The 18,257-nt window shown below is 47.5% G+C and overlaps 1 long non-coding RNA gene across 1 annotated transcript; it reads left to right on the top strand.

Annotated features, from left to right (window-relative positions):
* The first annotated feature begins 275 nt into the window (after nt 1–275).
* LOC116822054 (uncharacterized) lies at nt 276–2,279 on the top strand. Its single transcript, XR_004373066.2, has 3 exons — nt 276–401; nt 1,234–1,326; nt 2,203–2,279. It is a non-coding gene; the product is annotated as an uncharacterized LOC116822054 (long non-coding RNA).
* The last annotated feature ends 15,978 nt before the right edge of the window (nt 2,280–18,257 follow it).

The following is an 18,257-nucleotide window of genomic DNA, read 5'->3' as shown; positions in this document are numbered from 1 at the left end:
GATATAGAGAGCAGGGGAGAGCAAAGGGATATTTTCTCTGCTCCTTGTTGAGGTTGCCCCAGTCTCGGAAACTCCAGCCCTGGGCCTCGCTCATCGTGCATTGACCTGTCCTGGACACCCAGAGCTCCATGCGCTTGGCTGGTTGGCTCTAAGGCATTCCCAGGGGCTCGGCTCAATCAGCACCCTGCTGTCTTGGGATCCCCCAGTGGGGGGCGATGTGACAGAATGGGGTTCCCCTAGTACCTGCCCTGTTCCTTCTGTGTTGCCTGCAGATCTAGACAAGCTCCTTTTGGACCTAGAGTCCTTCCTTCTGATCCTGGACCGGGAGAACCTCAGCTACATTGCTCAGGCCAAGAAGAAATCCATCGCTGAGCTACTTTCCAGGTTCCAGAGCCCTCCATGTATGTATCCTGCTGCTGGGGCATAGGTATCCAGAGACAGGTGATGATGTGCTAATGACCCATGGGGGCGGCTGTATTCTAATAACTCCAAAAGAAGGAACCTTCCTCTAGCAGATCAGATTTGTTCCTGCAGCCCTGTCCATTTCCACAGGCTTAGGTGACCAGATGTCCCGATTTTATAGGGACAGTCCCAATATTTGGGGATTTTTTTAAATATGAACTCCTATTACCCCTCACACCCTGTCCTGATTCTTCAACTTGCTATCTGATCACCCTACCACAGGCTCTCCATGATCCCTGGAAACTGCGCCAGCTAGTCAAATGGCTTCTTTGGTGCTCACCATAGTCCAGCTCTCTGGATCTTTGGTTATCCAGTTTGTCGCTCTCTGTAACTTTGCTTACCAATGAGATTGTCCCCCTGGGCCTGCCCAGAGCGTGTTCCATTTAGCCCTTTTTCCTACCTGTGCCTGAACCCAATCTTCTTCCAGCATCCCTGTTATTCCTATGGGTTTGCCCACTAGTTTCATATCAGCCGATGATGGGGTGTCTGCAAACTGTTAACTCCAGCTCCCGGAGCTGCTTTCGGCAAAGGAGAATGACGCATAGTGAACACAAACAAGCCATTGCTGGACTCAGTCTCCAGACCAATCCCCGTCCAAGTCCCTAGAATTTGAGGTTCATTTGGGATTGTCTGGAATCTCCCAGCACCTGCCTGCCAAGTCACTCAACCCCATCCGGAGCAGCAGCCTGAACTCAGAACTTTTATCCCCCACTTGTTTGTGTTGTTAGTCCCGTCACCTCCTGTGATCCTGATCCGCCTCTTTCCCCACAGCAGAGGACGCAGAGTACATGATCATGCGCTGCATCTCGCCCTCCTCTGGGAGCAGCACCTTCCAAACGCCACCTGACCTGAGCCCACGCCAAGGTGAGCAGTGGAGTTGGTACCATGTGGGGGATGCGAGAGGAGTTGCACGGGGTTGGGGGGGTGTTTCCTGATTATATATGTTGGGCCAGCCCCTGCTCTCAATGACACAGCTGCGGAGCCAGAGGGACTGCAGTGGAGGCACGAGCATCGTATGCGCGAGATCAGAATCAGGTCGGGTGGGTTGAGGCCAGTAACGAGTTCAGATTTTCTGCCAAATATGCAAAAGTGGCCAGTGATTTCAGTTGCCCTTGTTTGAGACATATGCAGGTACCCAAAGCTTGGCACCCAGAGGTACTGGGCATGTTTGAAACATCAGTCTAGGGATGGTGGCCAGGACTCTCCTCTTTGGCTTAGAAGATGCTAACACTGTAGCCTGGTGCCCCAGCCTGCGGGGACACTCACTCCTTCTGAGAGGAGTCTCAGTGCTACCCATTGCTATAGAGAGCCTGGAGCTCTGTGCCCCACGGCAGCAACTGCACTGAGTGTAGGCCCAAGCTGCCATTGTGGGTACTCAGCTACTGGCCAGGCCCACTCCGCTGCCAGGCTGAAGGATTTGGGTGCCCAGCTCAGGGGTCCACATTTGCAAACTGGGCTCTATCAGTGATGCAGGCTGAATGATCCCAAATGCTTTGAGGCCGGATCCAGCTTGCATCGGCTCCCATGGGGCTGGATCCGGCTTCTCTAGCTCCAGACACTGGGTCTCATGCTCTCTCTCGAGGATCTTCAGCCCCACTCTTGGGCCTGGAAGGTTTGGAGCAGGGCTGAGAAAAGCAGCTGCAGCACGCTTAGCATCGTGTGGCATCTGAGCGGGGCCTCCCGGCTGCAGCTGGTGCCAGTGGCTAGTTGAAATGATTTTTATCGTTACTTTCTCGGCAGCAATCTTGTCTCCAGACCTTATGGGAAGGGGAGAGTGTGACTCGCCCACTACCAATGGCCAGTGCTCTCCAGGCAGGGTAAGTCTCTGGATCGCTCCAGGTCAGGAAGCAACATGAGAGAGAGACAGAGATCTCAGTTACCTCTGATGCCCAGGGTGGAGTCTGCGGGTGGGCGCTTTTCAGGGTCCCAACACCTGCTAAATGCGTGGGGCAGCGAGAGAGCCTGTCACACTGTGGCTGTCCTGCTGTGCACACTCCTAGGAGGCTAGCCCCAGGCACGGGAGCATCCCAGCCCCTGGCTGTTGCTGTGACAGGGCGTGGGAGAGGGAGACCCAGCACATATTCCAAGCAACACTTCATGTCCCTGGGCTATGGCCCTGCTGCCCGCTCAGCGCAGAAAGAGCGGAGCAGGGAGCGTGGGGAGGAATGTTCTCATGCAGTCTGCCAGCTCTGCATGTCCAGCAGAGCCTGGGATGCGTGTGTGTGTCATTCCTCTGAGCGTCCTCAGGGCTGAGCAGGGTCCCCAGCCCTGGTGGGAAATCCAGACAAGCAGAAACAGGTTGCGGGGAGGCACACGTGACCCCCCGTTTGCCCCATGACTGCATCAGTGTTGGCTGCAAGCAGGGGCGTGGGTTGCAATTGCACCCTCTTGATACAGATGAGGGCGGCCGGATTCTGCTCCTGCTGCTCTTGGACTCCAGGCTGTGCTCAGAATCCAGCCCAGGGTCTCTAGGGGCTGAACGTGGGGCAGTGGCTGGGGATTGGGGTGACTGGCCAAGTGTGGGGGAAACAGGCTGAGGGAGGGGTATTAGAGGCAGCAACGGGACCATGGGTCAGGGACGGGTTGGAAAGGGCTCAGGGGACTGTGTCCAAGGGTAGGGGCAGGGGGGTGTGGGTGGGAGGAGGCCCAGAGCTGGGGAGCAGGGGATGCAGGTGTGGGGGAGAGCCCAGAGCTGGGGCAGCATGGGGTGTGGTGGGGGGAGATCCCAGAGCTGGGGGGGCAGGAGGTGTAGGTGGGGCAGAAAGCCCAGAGCTGGGGCAGCTGAGTTCATGTTGTTACTGGGGGCTGGTGTACACTAACTCTGGAAGTTGATCTAAGTTACGCTAGTTCAGTTACGTAAATTACATAACTGAAGTTGACATAACTCTAGGTTGACTTACAGCAATGTCTACGCTGCGCTATGTCGACGGAAGACACTCTGTAGACATAGCTTCTGCCTCTAGGAACACAAAAGTCAACAGAAAGCGTTCTCCCATCAACTTAGCATGTCTTCACCAGATCCACTAAACTGACACTGTTGCATCGATCGCAGCAGTGCCGTTTTAGCCTGTAGTGTAGACGTTGCCTGATATAATAAAGAACAAGGAACTGCCTCCTGAGAAACCTTCTGAGACCCAGCCCAAAATTAGTTCAAAGTTTCTGAGAAACAAACTATAATATCTCCCCAGAAACAATACAACGGCAATTCCCTCTTGGAAGGCTTTTTACAGGGGGCCTGATTCCAATTGTGCTTCTACTGGTTTCACACTGGTGTAATTCTCTTGATGCCTGTGGACTTTCTCCTGATTTACATTGGGGCAGATTAGAGAAGGAGCAGGATAGCAGGAATATCCAGGCTCTGGGAATGTACCCGTGCTGACAAAAAGGATGTCTGTGTAGGAAGTTCAGGAACAATGTAGTGGAACAGAAAGGGGATAATAAGGAATAGTAGGGGGCTATCCTATGTTGTGGAACATTCACACTAAGCTAAAAAAGATTGACGTTCCTCCTTGTATAGGTCACTGAGATAGTTAAGAAATGGTTGCAAAAACAGGCAAAGAGAATGACTGTCATGAGGCTGTCTGGGGCAGAATGCAGACCACTGACAATGAGAAACCAAAAGAAGATACAAAAAAGGAAAGCCCATTAAAGCAGCACAGGAAGTTGAAAAGGGAAATTAGCCAGGCCTCTGATAGCATCCCATTAGAGAGGAATTTGGTTTTAACAACCAATACTTACAGTCATCATATGGCCTTAATGAACAATTTATCCTTGCCAAAGCCTGCTCCATAATACAAGTCACCATGTTTGATGTCCTTTTAATGGTCCATGGGTTTCATTTGTAACAATCCAATTAGCAGTTGGCTATAGTAGCTCTAATCATCATCTCCTGTTAATATTGTTTCTGTAGCACTGAGTATTTCACAGTTTATTAAACTGCATTTTGAACAAGAGAGATTTTGAAATTAAAGAATTGCTCAGTTTGTTAAGCTTGTGCAGGGGAATGAGTTGGAGAGAAGGGCAAGGAGAATATAGATTCAGAACTGGCAAGGTCAATGAGCTACCGCAGCGATGATCACTCCTTTTAAACCCAATTGTTTCTTGGGAGGGGCATGTTATGTTTGTAGTCCATATGCGACAAGGAGAACAAGCCTTGGGTTTTAAGATTAGTTTTTGGTGACACAATGAAAAGGAGAGGCACTGAAATCCTGGAGATTATCTGTGCTGGAAGGCGGAATGATAACACAGCAAGCCTGACTTCTGTTTTCAGGCTGGTGTAAATCAGGAGTAAATTGATGGGATTGTACCAGTGTGAGAGGAGAATCAGGCCCAATATGCACTGTAATCATTGAGTTACTTTGAGCAACATTTTTTATTGTACAAATATGAGTGTGTTACCATTATTAGCTATTATCTATATGATGATAGTGCCTAGGCCCTAAAGCAGGGGAGGGCAAACTATAGCCTGCAGGCTGGTTCCAGCCAGCCAGGGCTTTCAATCCAGCCTGTGGGATTGCCAGCCCCAGGGCGCAGCAGGGATATGGCAGGCTGCCTTCCTGCCCTGGCCCCACGCCGCTCTCGGAAGCAGCCAGCACCATGATTTGGTTTTGGTGAGCAGTGAGGACCTCATAGAAGAAATGGTGGTAGGGGACAACCTTGGTTCGAGTGATCATGAGCTGATTCAGTTCAAACTAGATGGAAGGATAAACAAACGTAGATCTGGGATTAGGGTTTTTGACTTCTCAAGGGCTAATTTTAAAGAGTTAAGGAAATTAGTTAGGGAAGTGGATTGGACGGAGGAACTTGTGGATTTAAATGCGGAGGAGGCCTGGAATTACTTTAAGTCGCAGCTGCGGAAACTGTCGGAAGCCTGCATCCCAAGAAAGGGGAAAAAAACCATGGGCAGGAGTTGTAGGCCAAGCTGGATGAGCAAGCAACTCAGAGAGGGGATTAGGAAAAAGCAGAAAGCTTACAGGGAGTGGAAGAAAGGCGGGATTAGCAAGGGAAGCTACCTTAGTGAGGTCAGAACATGTAGGGATAAAGTGAGGAAGGCTAAAAGCCGCGTAGAACTGGACCTTGCAAAGGGAATCAAAACCAATAGTAAAAGGTTCTACAGCCACATAAATAAGAAGAAAACAAAGAAAGAAGAAGTGGGGCCGCTATACACTGAGGATGGAACGGAGGTTAAGGATAACCCAGGCATGGCCCAATATCTAAATAAGTACTTTGCCTCGGTCTTTAATAAGACTAGTGAGGAGTTTAGGGATGATGGAGGGATGATAAACGGGAATGTGGATATGGAGGTGGATATTACCGCATCTGAGGTAGAGGCCAAACTTGAACAGCTTAATGGGACAAAATCGGAGGGCCCGGACAATCTCCATCCGAGGATATTAAAGGAACTGGCGCGTGAAATTGCGAGCCCGTTAGCGAGAATTTTTAAGCAATCGGTAAACTCGGGGGTTGTACCGTACGACTGGAGAATTGCTAACGTAGTTCCTATTTTTAAGAAAGGGAATAAAAGTGATCCGGGTAATTATAGGCCTGTTAGCTTGACGTCTGTAGTGTGTAAGGTCTTGGAAAAAATTTTAAGGGAGAAAGTAGTTAAGGACATTGAGGTCAATGGTAATTGGGACGAATTGCAACATGGATTTACTAAAGGTAGATCGTGCCAAACCAACCTGATCTCCTTCTTTGAGAAGGTGACGGATTACTTAGACAAAGGAAATGCGGTAGATCTAATTTACCTCGATTTCAGTAAGGCGTTTGACACGGTTCCGCATGGGGAACTGTTAGTTAAATTGGAAAAGATGGGGATGAATATGAAAGTTGTAAGGTGGATAAGGAACTGGTTAAAGGGGAGACTCCAGCGGGTCGTACTGAAGGGTGAACTGTCAGGCTGGAAGGAGGTTACTAGTGGAGTCCCTCAAGGATCGGTTTTGGGACCGATCTTATTTAACCTTTTTATTACTGACCTTGGCACAAAGAGCGGGAATGTGCTAATAAAGTTTGCGGATGACACAAAGCTGGGGGGTATTGCTAACACGGAGAAGGACCGGGATACTATACAGGAAGATCTGGACCACCTTGTAAACTGGAGTAATAGTAATAGGATGAAATATAATAGTGAAAAGTGCAAGGTCATGCACTTAGGGATTAATAATAAGAATTTTAGATATACATTGGGGACGCATCAGTTGGAAGCAACAGAGGAGGAGAAGGACCTTGGGGTATTGGTTGATAGCAGGATGTCTATGAGCCGCCAATGCGATATGGCCGTTAAAAAAGCAAATGCGGTTTTAGGGTGCATCAGGCGAGGTATTTCCAGCAAGGATAAGGAGGTGTTAGTACCGTTATATAAGGCGCTGGTGAGACCCCACCTGGAATATTGTGTGCAGTTCTGGTGTCCCATGTTTAAGAAGGATGAATTCAAACTGGAACAGGTTCAGAGACGGGCTACTAGGATGATCCGAGGAATGGAAAACCTGCCTTATGAAAGGAGACTCAAAGAGCTTGGCTTGTTTAGCCTGGCCAAAAGAAGGCTCCGGGGGGATATGCTTGCTCTATATAAATATATCAGGGGGATTAACGTTAGGGAGGGAGAGGAATTATTTAAGCTTAGTACTAATGTAGGCACAAGGACAAATGGGTACAAACTGGATATTAGGAAGTTTAGACTTGAAATTAGACGAAGGTTTCTAACCATTAGGGGAGTGAAGTTCTGGAACAGCCTTCCGAGGGAAGTAGTGGGGGCAAAAGACTTATCTGGCTTTAAGACTAAGCTTGATAAGTATATGGAGGGGATGTTATGATGGGATAGTTTAATTTGGGCAATTGATCTTGGATTATCAGCAGATAAGTCTGCTCAATGGTCTGTGAGGGGATGTTGGATGGGATGGGAACTGAGTTACTGCAGAGAATTCTTTCTTGGGTGCTGGCTGGTGAGTCTTGCCCACATGCTCAGGGTTTAGCTGATCGCCATATTTGGGGTCGGGAAGGAATTTTCCTCCAGGGCGGATTGGCAGAGGCCCTGGAGGTTTTTCGCCTTCCTCTGCAGCGTGGGGCATGGGTCGCTTGCTGGTGGATTCTCTGCAGCTTGAGGTCTTCAAACCACAATTTTGAGGACTTCAATAACTCAGTCATGGGTTAGGGGTTGTTATAAAAGTGGATGGGTAGGGTTCTGTGGCCTTTGTGCAGGAGGTCAGACTAGATGATCATATTGGTCCCTTCTGACCTACGAGTCTATGAGTCTATGTCCCTGTGGCCCTGTGGGGTGGGGGTGGGCAGAGGGTTCCATGTCCTGCCCTCACCTGCAGGCACTGCCCTCACATCTCCCATTGGCCTGCACCATCCCACCCCCAGGAGCCACTGCCGGACATGCTGGCCATTTCCGGGAGCAGTGCGGGGGCCAGGGCAAGCAGGGAGCCTACCATAGCCCCACTGCATGCCACTGCCACCCTGGAGCCACTTGAGGTAAGTGGCGCTGCACCCCAAACCCCTCCTACACCCTGCACTACAACCCCCTTCCCTGAGTGCCCTCCCACACTCCACACCCCCTGCCTTGAGCCCTCAACCCCCTGTCCAGAGCCCCCTCCCACACTCCACACCCCCTCTTCCCCCTAACTCCCTGCCCTGATCCCCCTCCTACACTTCACATCCCTCCTGCACCCCAACCCCCTGCCCTGATCCCTCCTGCACCCCACACTCCTCCTGCACCCTAACCCCTTGCCCTGAGCCTGCTTCTGCACCCTGCATCCCTCCTGCACCTCAACCCCCTGCCCTGATCCCCCTCCTGCATCCCACACCCGTCCTGCACCCTAACCCCTTGCCTTGAGCCTGCTCCTTCATCTCTCCTGCACCCCAACTTCCTGCCCTGAGCCCTCTTCTGCACCCCACACTCCCTCTCACGCCCCAACTTCCTGCCCCATCCCTACATTCATGGCCCTGCATAAAATATCCCTACGCAGATGTAGCCCTCAGGTCAAAATGTTTGCCCACCCCTGCTGTAAAAGCTCCAGATGAGATCAGGGCTTGTGAAGAGGATTACTCACCACAGGTGCTGTCCAATGGTCACTCAGGGAAGGGCAGGTCCTCTTCTTTCCTGATGCCCTGTTGAGATCCACTGTGATCCTGTGTTGATCTGACCCTTCCCTGACTCAGCCCTCCAGCTAGGTCCCACATTCCAGTCCACCTCTTTCAGGGGACACAAAAGAAAGTCCAAAAATGGGGAAGTCTTCAGATTCCTGCTCTGGACTTGGGCTCTGGACCTTTGTTGGACCTTTCCCAACTAGGTTTCCACCAAGGGAAAGGCTCCTATTGCTTCACCCTCTTTAGAGACTGGAAGGAAGCCTGTGCCCATCCTCTTCACTGGGAGCTAGCCCAGGGCCCAGGGATGGCCCCTAAGTCTTGCACCTTGGGATGACATGCAGCTGCCCCCTGGATCACTTCCTACCAGACTCCATTTTTTCCCACAGCGTATATTAAAGAACTGAGCACTAAGCCACATTTCTAACCATCAAGGACAATCATGAGTCCCTCCATTGCAGGCTTGGTTAGGACAGTATTGCCAGGCCTCAGGCAACACGAGCTCCTGAGGGGCTCCCTCCCAAGAGCTCAGAGCACACGTTGGCTCCTTTCCACTGTTTGCCTAAAGGGACCTAGCCTGCTCTGTGGTTGAGCTCCTCCTCTAAGCCATGCATGCTTTGCAGGTGGGGTGGGGTGGGTGTGCCTGGGCCCAGAACAATTGCTTAACCCCTTCCTTACTGGTGTGGTGTTTGTATACCTCACCACAGGGCTTGATAGTGTTACGTGCAATACAGACACATAGAGAGAGTTTCTTCTAGAGGACCTTGCACTATAACTAGAGAAGACAAAGAGTGGGAGGGGACTTAGGCATAGAGAAAAGAAACGATTTGCTGAAGATCAGAGTGTTATTCTCTCCCCTTTGGCTTCATGGGCAGTCTATCTGAAAATGATTAACTTGGCTCTATTATGGTCTATAATGTTATATTTGACATTTACATTCTTATGAAAGTTCATTATTTCATCGGGCTTTAACATGCTCGCCCTGTGAACTGTAAAATAGCAAATACATAGGTACAAACACAATTTCAGCATGTGGCTTAGATCAAGGTAGAGGTTGGGGGATTTTTAAATGCAGGTGTAGGGAGGATTGGAGCTTTTGCTTTTTTGTTAGATGAATATGATAGCACTTGGTATTTATTTTTTTTCCAGGTGCTGAAAGTTGAATCTCTTGCACTGAAAAATGAAAACCATAAAAACTCTTTAAATTGGGGCAATAATGTGTGGTGTCTGCATCACATGACTGAGGCAAATGACACACCTCTATCTTGAAGGCAACTTGGGATACGTAGCTATATGCTGAGGAGCTACGGGCTTGATCCTGGGAGGTGCCAAGGGCTGTAAACTCAGTGGGGGTTGAGTGGTATTGGAGGGCCTCAGTACTTGGCAGAAAGTGCTCAGAACATTCTAGAATCAAGCCCTACACAAGGGAATCTGTAAGCAATGGAATATGGATCTGACATTTCAATCCTCTGGTAATTTTTGGAAACTGCAGCTTTCTTCGTCAATGCACATGTGTCAGTTGCTTTTATTACATAATCTACTTTCCTTTTCCTCAAATATATGCTGCAGCATTGTCAGATCTGTTGTGCTGTAAAGAGGAACTAGTGGCAATTCGTAATGAGTAAAGGTTGCAGTATAGGGCCCAAAGTTTTGATGGGAACATTTTGGTCACTGTGTTGAGTCAGGAGGAAGCAGTGCCAGGGGACTGGACTTTCTCTGCCGTGGGTTGACTGGCTGTTTGTTCCAATTCCCCCCGCTCTGTCATTCACAGTCCCTTCACTTCAGCCTCATTCCATACCTGCGCCTCCTACCCTCTCCTCCCTTCCCCCCCTTCCCTTCCCTTCCTTTTCATTTTAGCTGGTCCCTTCCTAACTAAATCCCACAAAAAATATCATGGAATCAGGGCCAGCGCTTCCATTAGGCGACCCTAGGCGGTCGCCTAGGGCGCCAGGATTTGGGGGGCAGCATTTTGTGCGCTCCTCATGGGGCGCATGGGAGCTTCAGGTTCCGCTCCTGTTGCGCCGCCAAAGAAGGACCTACTACAGGCCACCTAACCAGGTAGAAGAGGTGGATGAGGCTTTTTTTAAACAACTAACAAAATCAGCCAAAGCCCAAGATTTGGTGGTGATGGGGGACTTCAACTATCCAGATATATGTTGGGTAAATAACACAGCGGGGCACAGCTTACCAATAAGTTCTGGACGCATGCAGCAGCTTTTATTCCAGCAAGATTGAAAAGCTTATTAGGGGGGAAGCTGTTCTAGACTTGATTTTAACAATTAGGGAGGAGACTCAGTGAAATTTAAAGTAGAAGGAAGCTTGGTGAAAGTGATCATGAAATCATAGAGTTTGCAATTCTAAGGAAGGACAGAAGGAGTACAGAAAAATAGAGAAGCAGATTTCAGGAAGGCGGATTTTGGTAAGCTCAGAGAGCTGATAGGTAAGTCCATGGAATCAAGTCTGAGGGAAAAACAACTGAGGAGAGTTGGCAGTTTTTCAAAGGGACTCTATTAAGGGCAAAAGCAAGCTATTCCGATGGGTAGGAAATAGAAAATGTGGCAAAAGACCACCTTGGCTTAACCACGAGATCTTGCATGACCTACAAAATAAAAGGCATATAAAACAGAAACTAGGTCAGATTACAAAGGATGAATATGGTAAATAACACAGAATGCAGGGGCAAGATTAGAAAGGCAAAAGCACAAATGAGCTCAAACTAGCTATGGGAATAAAAGGAAAAACAGAAGACTTTTTATCAATACATAGAAGGAGGAAGACCGAGGACAGGTAGGCCCACTGCTCAGTGAGGAGGAGAACAGTAACCGGAAACTTGGAAATGCAGAGATGCTTAATGACTTCTTGTTTTGGTCTTCACTGAGAGATCTGAAGGAATGTCTAACATAGTGAATGCTTATGGGAAGGGGTAGGTTTAGAGATAAAATAAAAAAGAGCAAGTTAAAAATCATTTAGAAAAGTTAGTGCCTGCAAGTCACCAGGGCCTGATGAAATGCATCCCAGAATACTCAAGGAGTTAATGGAGAGGTATCTGAGCCTCTAGCTATTATCTTGAAAGTCATGGGAGATGGGAGATTCCAGAAGACTGGAAAAGGAAATATAGTGCCATCTATAAAAGGGAAATAAAACACCCAGGAAACTACAGACAGTTAGTTTAACTCTGTGCCAGGAAGATAATGGAGCAAGTAATTAAAGAAATCATCTGCAAACACTTGGAAGGTGGTAAGGTGATAGGGAATAGCCAGCATGGATTGTAAAAGAACAATCGTGTCAAACCAATCTGATCGCTTTCTTTGATAGGATAACGAGTCTGTGGATAAGGAGAAGCGGTGGATGTGGTATGCTAGATTTAGAAAGGCATTTGATACGGTCTCGCATATCTATTGATAAACTAGGTAAATACAATTTAGATGGGCTACTATAGGTGGGTGCATAAACTGGCTGGATAACTGTACTCAGAGAGTAGTTTTAATGGCTCCCAATCCTGCTGGAAAGGTATAACAAGGGGGTTCCGCAGGGGTCTGTTTTGGACCGGCTCTGTTCATTATCTCATCAATGTAGTAATGTTGGCATAGAAATGTCGCTTATTAAGTTTGGGCAATACCAAACTGGGAGGATTGCAACTGCTTTGGAGACAGGTCAAAATTCAAAATGATCTGGACAAATGGGAGAATGGTCTGAGGTAAACCGGATGAGGTTCAATAAAGACAAATGCAAAGTGCTCACTTAGGAAGGAACAATCAGTTTCACATATACAGAATGGGAAGAGACTGTCTAGAAGAGTATGGCAGAAAGAGATCTAGGGTCATAGTGGACCACAACATAAATATGAATCAATGTGTGATACTGTTGCAAAGAAGCAAATGTGATTCTGGGATGCATTAACAGGTGTGTTGTAAACAAGACACGAGAAGTCATTCTCTGCTCTACTCTGCGCTGGTTAGCCTCAACGAGTATTGTGTCCAGTTCTGGCACCGCATTTCAAGAAGATGGGAGAAATTGGAGAGGGTCCAGAGAGAGCAACAAGAATGATTAAAGGTCTTGAGAACATGACTCGAAGGAAGCTGAGAGAACTGGGTTATTAGTTTGGAAAAGAGAAGACTGAGAGGGACATGATAGCAGTTTTCAGAATCTAAAAGGTGTCAGCAGGAGGAGAGAAAACTTGTTCCCCTTAGCCGCTAATAATAGAACAAGAAGCAATGGCTTAAACTGCACAAGGGAGATTTAGGTTGGACATTAGGAAAAAGTTCCTAACTGTCAGGATAGTTAAACACTGGAATAAATTGCCTAGGGAGGTTGTGGAATCTCCATCTCTGGAGATATTTAAGAGTAGGTTAGATAAACGTCTATCAGGCATGGTCTAGACAGTATTTGGTCCTGCCCTGAGGGCAGGGGACTGGACTCAATGACCTCTCGAGGTCCCTTCCAGTCCTAGAGTCTATGAATCTATGAATCTTTGATGACGTGCCACGGGAAACAGCAGCAGGCAATTGAGCAGCTCAATGACTGCCGCTGTCATCTGTGGCATTTTGGCGGAGGGTCCTTCTTCGGCAGTGCAATGGGAGCAGAACCGGAAGCTCCTGTGTGTCCCATGGGGAGTGCACAAAATGCTACCCCCCGAATTCTGCCTATGGTGCCAGAAACCCTGGCGCCGCTTCTGCATGGAACTAACATGCTGTTTGCTGCCATCACATTGTTTGCTCTACTTGCATGTTCTACCCTTCCCTTTAAGCTGTATCTGTCCTAGTTATTTAGAGTATAAGCTCTTTGGGGGCAGGAACAGCCTTTTGTTCAATTTGTACAGAACAACGGGATCTTGGCCCATGGCTGGGGCTCCTAAGCATTACTGTAATACAAATAAATAATAACAATAAATTCCCCTTTCAAACCTTGTAGGGAACTTGAAGTGAAAGACAATGCTGATCACAATATCCAACACTGACTCCCCATTGGCACACTAGCATTCCTCAGAGAAGGAGGTGACTTTGGGGCAGCAGATACCACTGAGGCCATGGAAGTGTGTCTTTTGACGGACCCTTGCTATTACGGGTATAGAAGGAGGGATCATGGAATAGTACATGAGTACTAGGCCTCTGTGGAAATACCCCAGCTCTCTGCAGATGGCCCATGATACATGCTATTTTCCCACAGATCTCACAAATTCACAAGTTAGGTAGGCCACTACTTTCCCATGCTGTGTGTGGGGTTTGGGGAGGACTCTCCAACCCCATCCAATGGGACAATTTGGAGGAAGTTGCATTTGTTGAAAATTGCAGTATTCCTGGCCCACACATGGGCTCTTCCTGCATGAGGAATGATACTCTAAGAACCTTTGAGGTTCTGGGCCACAGACACATCCACATCACCACTGGAAGCTTAGTTTGGGTTTCCACTGCAGGACTCTGTGAAGCTAGGCTCTGCAGGAAGTATTGGCCAGCAGGGTATGACTGATGGCCCATCACAGCCCAGTGATTGGCAAGCTAATGCTAGATTTAAACCAGGAAGCCATCATGGGGAGCTGCCTGAGCAGCAATGGAGACTGCCTGACAGCTTCTGCAACAGACCCTGCTTGGTGTAGATCACGGACTCTGGCTTCTGACCCTGGTTTGTCCTTGACTTTGCTATTTCCTTGCTGTCTATAGCCTGTTGCCTGACCCTGACTTCCTCATATCCTGACCCGGATTGATCCCGACTCTACTATTCACCTACTGCCTGCAGCTCGGTGCCTGACTCTGACTTTCTGGCATTCTAACCCAGCTTGCTCCCGACTCCTCTACTCATCACTTGACACTGACTTAGCAGCTGCACGATTGCATGATTTCCCAGTTAAATTCATTACAATCTGAGTTTTAAACACCAATAGGGTGCCAGGGGATTGCTCATTTGCTCTAATTCATATTGGTGTCAGGCATTTGGGTGGTGCCTGAAACAAGCTGTCTGGGACCTGATTCCAAGGCCCACTGAAGTCATTGGGTGGCTTTCCACTAACTTCAAAGGGCTTTGGATCATCTTGAAAAGCTGAAACATACCCACATCATGTCATTGATATTAGGAGACTTGCTCCCCTGTAAAGGACAATAGCTGATTTATGATCGTTTCCCCCTATTTACTGAGCTGACATTGGAGTAGTGGCCTGATGATTCTTCTATGGAGAACAACAAACTATCATAGAGTTTAGGGGTATCAGTATTATTACCTTAAAATAGAATTTCCTCCCAGCTTGATGGAAGACAGAGATGTCCATGGGGTACTTCTCTGTCTATGGGAGATACCTAGCTTCTTGATACATTTTACTGCCTGTTGTACATGTGCCATATGTTACTAACCACTACTGTAAATAGTGGTTTGTTGAAACAAAGAGTCTACTGAGCACATTTACTGATGTAAACCTTGTTTATACTGGAGACTTGTCCTGATTCAATCCATCTAATGCTGTAGCTGCTCTAGTGCAAAGCCGTATAGCGAGGATCAAATGCTATAAATCACAATTTCCAGCAGGGGTCATTTCCGCTGGTGCACATGACGGCTTTGCCTGGTTGCACTAGGAGTTTGCAATGGTACAGCTACGTCAATGGCTGGATTTGGGGTAATCCGCAGCTCAGGCGCATATGTAATTAATGTAGAGTTTAATTTAGTTGTTAATGGAGAATTATCTGCCAGGGAGACAAGCAATTAGGATGGGCTTCTCAGAGAGATTCCCTTGCACTATAGAATTAACCTCAAAAGGCTGCAGCCTTGTTCATTCAAGCAAGTGGCCTCCAGCCCTGGGCATGAGGTATTTAAACAAGGCCTCAGAATGCAAAGCATGTTTTGTTCTGTACAGTGTCGGAGTGGTGGGTGTGTTATCAGTAATATTTACCTGTTCTCACAGGCCCTGATCCTTGAAGTCCAAGGGAATCTTTCCATTGTCTTGGCTTTTATTGGACCAATTAACTAACTTGACAACAATCATATTATCTACTGTATTTATTTAAGCCATTTATGTTGAAATTCAGCTTGGTGGGGCAGGTGCAATGCTGTCGATCATGTGTAGTAGCTGTGCAGAGGGGTGCTCAGCACTGGATTCTAAAAGGCCAGGGAAAGATAGATGGAAGCTGCTAGGTACAGGAGGACCATGGGATCCATGACTGTGCAGATCCACTGACCTAATATCCTGCCTGAAAGGGGGTATGGTGCATCATGGCTGCTATTCCAGCTCCTAGGCCTGCCTGCATGTTGAGCAGTCAAAATCAAGACTGAGTGTGGTTAAATTTCACATGTACCTATTATGCTGTGTGTTCTCTGACTGAAATAGCTTAGGAAAATAACTAGGGCAAAGAAGAAGACAGCTCCCGAGGAAACAGATAGAAAAGTAAATAGTCAAAGACAAACCTAAAACAAATAAGGGCTGATTATTACAAGAGAAAGTGCTGAAAGAGAAAGTGTTCACCAAAAATATGGCTGCAAAGCTATCAAAAGCAACAGCAGAAGGAATAACCTACATAGAAGCAGGGAAGACTTTAGGATTTTGTCTCCTTTCTTTGAGATTGTTCTTGGGAACACCGATCTCCCTCCTTCACTCCACCAATCACCTTAGTCTCTCCTTCCCCAATCACCCCACCGCACAATACATTCAGGTCGATCCCACAAAATGCTGTATCTACCTCCCCCCACCTCCATTACCAGTTTTAGAGGTATCAAAAACTAGCTGGTACATGGGACATGTGTACTTAAGGATCTCCTCTCCATATATATGCACAGTTCTCATTGGCAAAACATGCATATAAAGCATGATCCAAAACCCATTAGAGTCAATGGAAAGACTCATGTTGCCTTCAATAGGCATCAGATTTACTGAGAGAATAAGAGCACTTTCATGAGATAAGGAAGTGAAAATGTAATAATACATTGGCTTAGTGTGTAAACATATCTTCCTCCAACAGCTAAGCACAGTGACTATAAGAGTCTGCTACCCTCTCATGGATAAAGAAGCTATTCTTTTAGCTCATATAATACTGGCTTGTGCTTTCGGTATTGAAGGTCATGGATTCAATTCCTGATATTAGCCATGGTGTCTGGATGTAAGCAGCCATGCTTTGTTACAAAATGGCACCTCAGCTATGATCTGAATTCCTCCAATGGAGCTTAGATGTGCTTGTCTAAAAAGAGAGGTATGTAATACACTGACAGTCTATGTGATCATGTCTTCTAATGGTGGCCTCACCAATTATAGATGCTTGTTTCTTGTTTACAGAGACTAGAGTTACTCCATCAGCTCTGCAGGTAGACATTTTGTTTTAGGTGCTGACATTTGTGGTGTATAAATATATGGCATGATATTCTCTGCCACTCTGACTGATGCCTTTCAACACTGAACTGAAGGAGTAGGCCTGAAGTACAGAACTGATGGGAAACTATTCAATCTGAGGTGACTGTGTGCCATCACCAACGTGAAGGAAACAGTATTTCGAGACTTTCGCTTTGCCGATGATTGTGCTCTGAATGCTAGTACAGAGCCAGAAATGCAAGCCAGTATGGACAAGTTTTCATCTGCATGCAACAACTTCGGTCTCACCATTAACATCAAGAAGACTGAGGTCATGCACCAGCCAGCTCCACATGCTCCATACTCAGAACCGTCCATCACTGTAAATGGACAGAGACTTCAGGCAGTGGACCACTTCACGTACCTGGGCAGTACCCTTTCCCGAGCAGTGTCAATTGATGATGAAGTAAACTGCCGAATTGCTAAAGCCAGCTCTGCATTTGGCCGATTGCATTCCAACATCTGGGAACATCGAGGGATCAGCCTACCAATGAAGCTGAAGGTCTACCGAGCAGGGGTGCTTCCAACTCTGCTGTACGCCTGCGAGACATGGACTGTCTATCAGAGTCATGCACGAAGGCTCAATCACTTCTACATTTCCTGTCTACGAAAGCTTCTAAAAATCAGATGGCAGGACAAAGTGCCCAATACTGAAGTCCTTACCAGAACCAGTCTGCCGTCAGTTCACACACTGCTGATGGGAGCCCAGACCAGATGGGCCAGACATGTCATGAGAATGTCAGATGAGCGCAGTCCTAAACAGCTCTTCTACGGAGAACTCACCCAGGGAAAGCGCTCCCATGGAGGACAAAAGAAGCAGTTCAAGGACACACTGAAGACCTCTCTGAAGTCCCTCGAGATCAACACCGTCACATGGGAAACCCTCGCACTGAACCATCCAGCATGGCGCAACCTCATTCACACAGGCAGTAATATCTCTGAGGCGAGGCATACTGCTGAGGCTGAAAGAAAGCGTGAGTTACGCAAGTCCAGGGCTGCCTGCACATCATCGACAGTGCCATCACATGTCTGCCTGACGTGTGACAGGACGTTCCATGCCCGAATCGGACTGATCAGTCATCTTCGGATGCACAGAGCCCGGTCATTGAACGAATGAGTTGTTGAGGTCTTCATTGACAACGATGGACGAACATCATCATCATCAATATATGATGCAGCTTTAGAGTGAAACAGTTGAACTACTTTAGAGAAAGGTCTTTTAGCCTGTTAAAGTTAAGTTTAGAGTCTAGGAATCATGTTATACTTTTGCCTTGTATGTAAACATTTCTGTTTCCACCATTATCGTTATTCACTATCTCTTGAATCTTAATCTTTCATAATAAATGTATGATTGTTTTCACTATAAATATATCTCAGAGCTGTGATGTTA

Source organism: Chelonoidis abingdonii, chromosome 2 (genome assembly GCF_003597395.2).
Source record: "Chelonoidis abingdonii isolate Lonesome George chromosome 2, CheloAbing_2.0, whole genome shotgun sequence".
Classification (NCBI taxonomy): Eukaryota; Metazoa; Chordata; order Testudines; family Testudinidae; genus Chelonoidis; species Chelonoidis abingdonii.
This window is presented reverse-complemented; position numbering and strand designations above follow the sequence as displayed.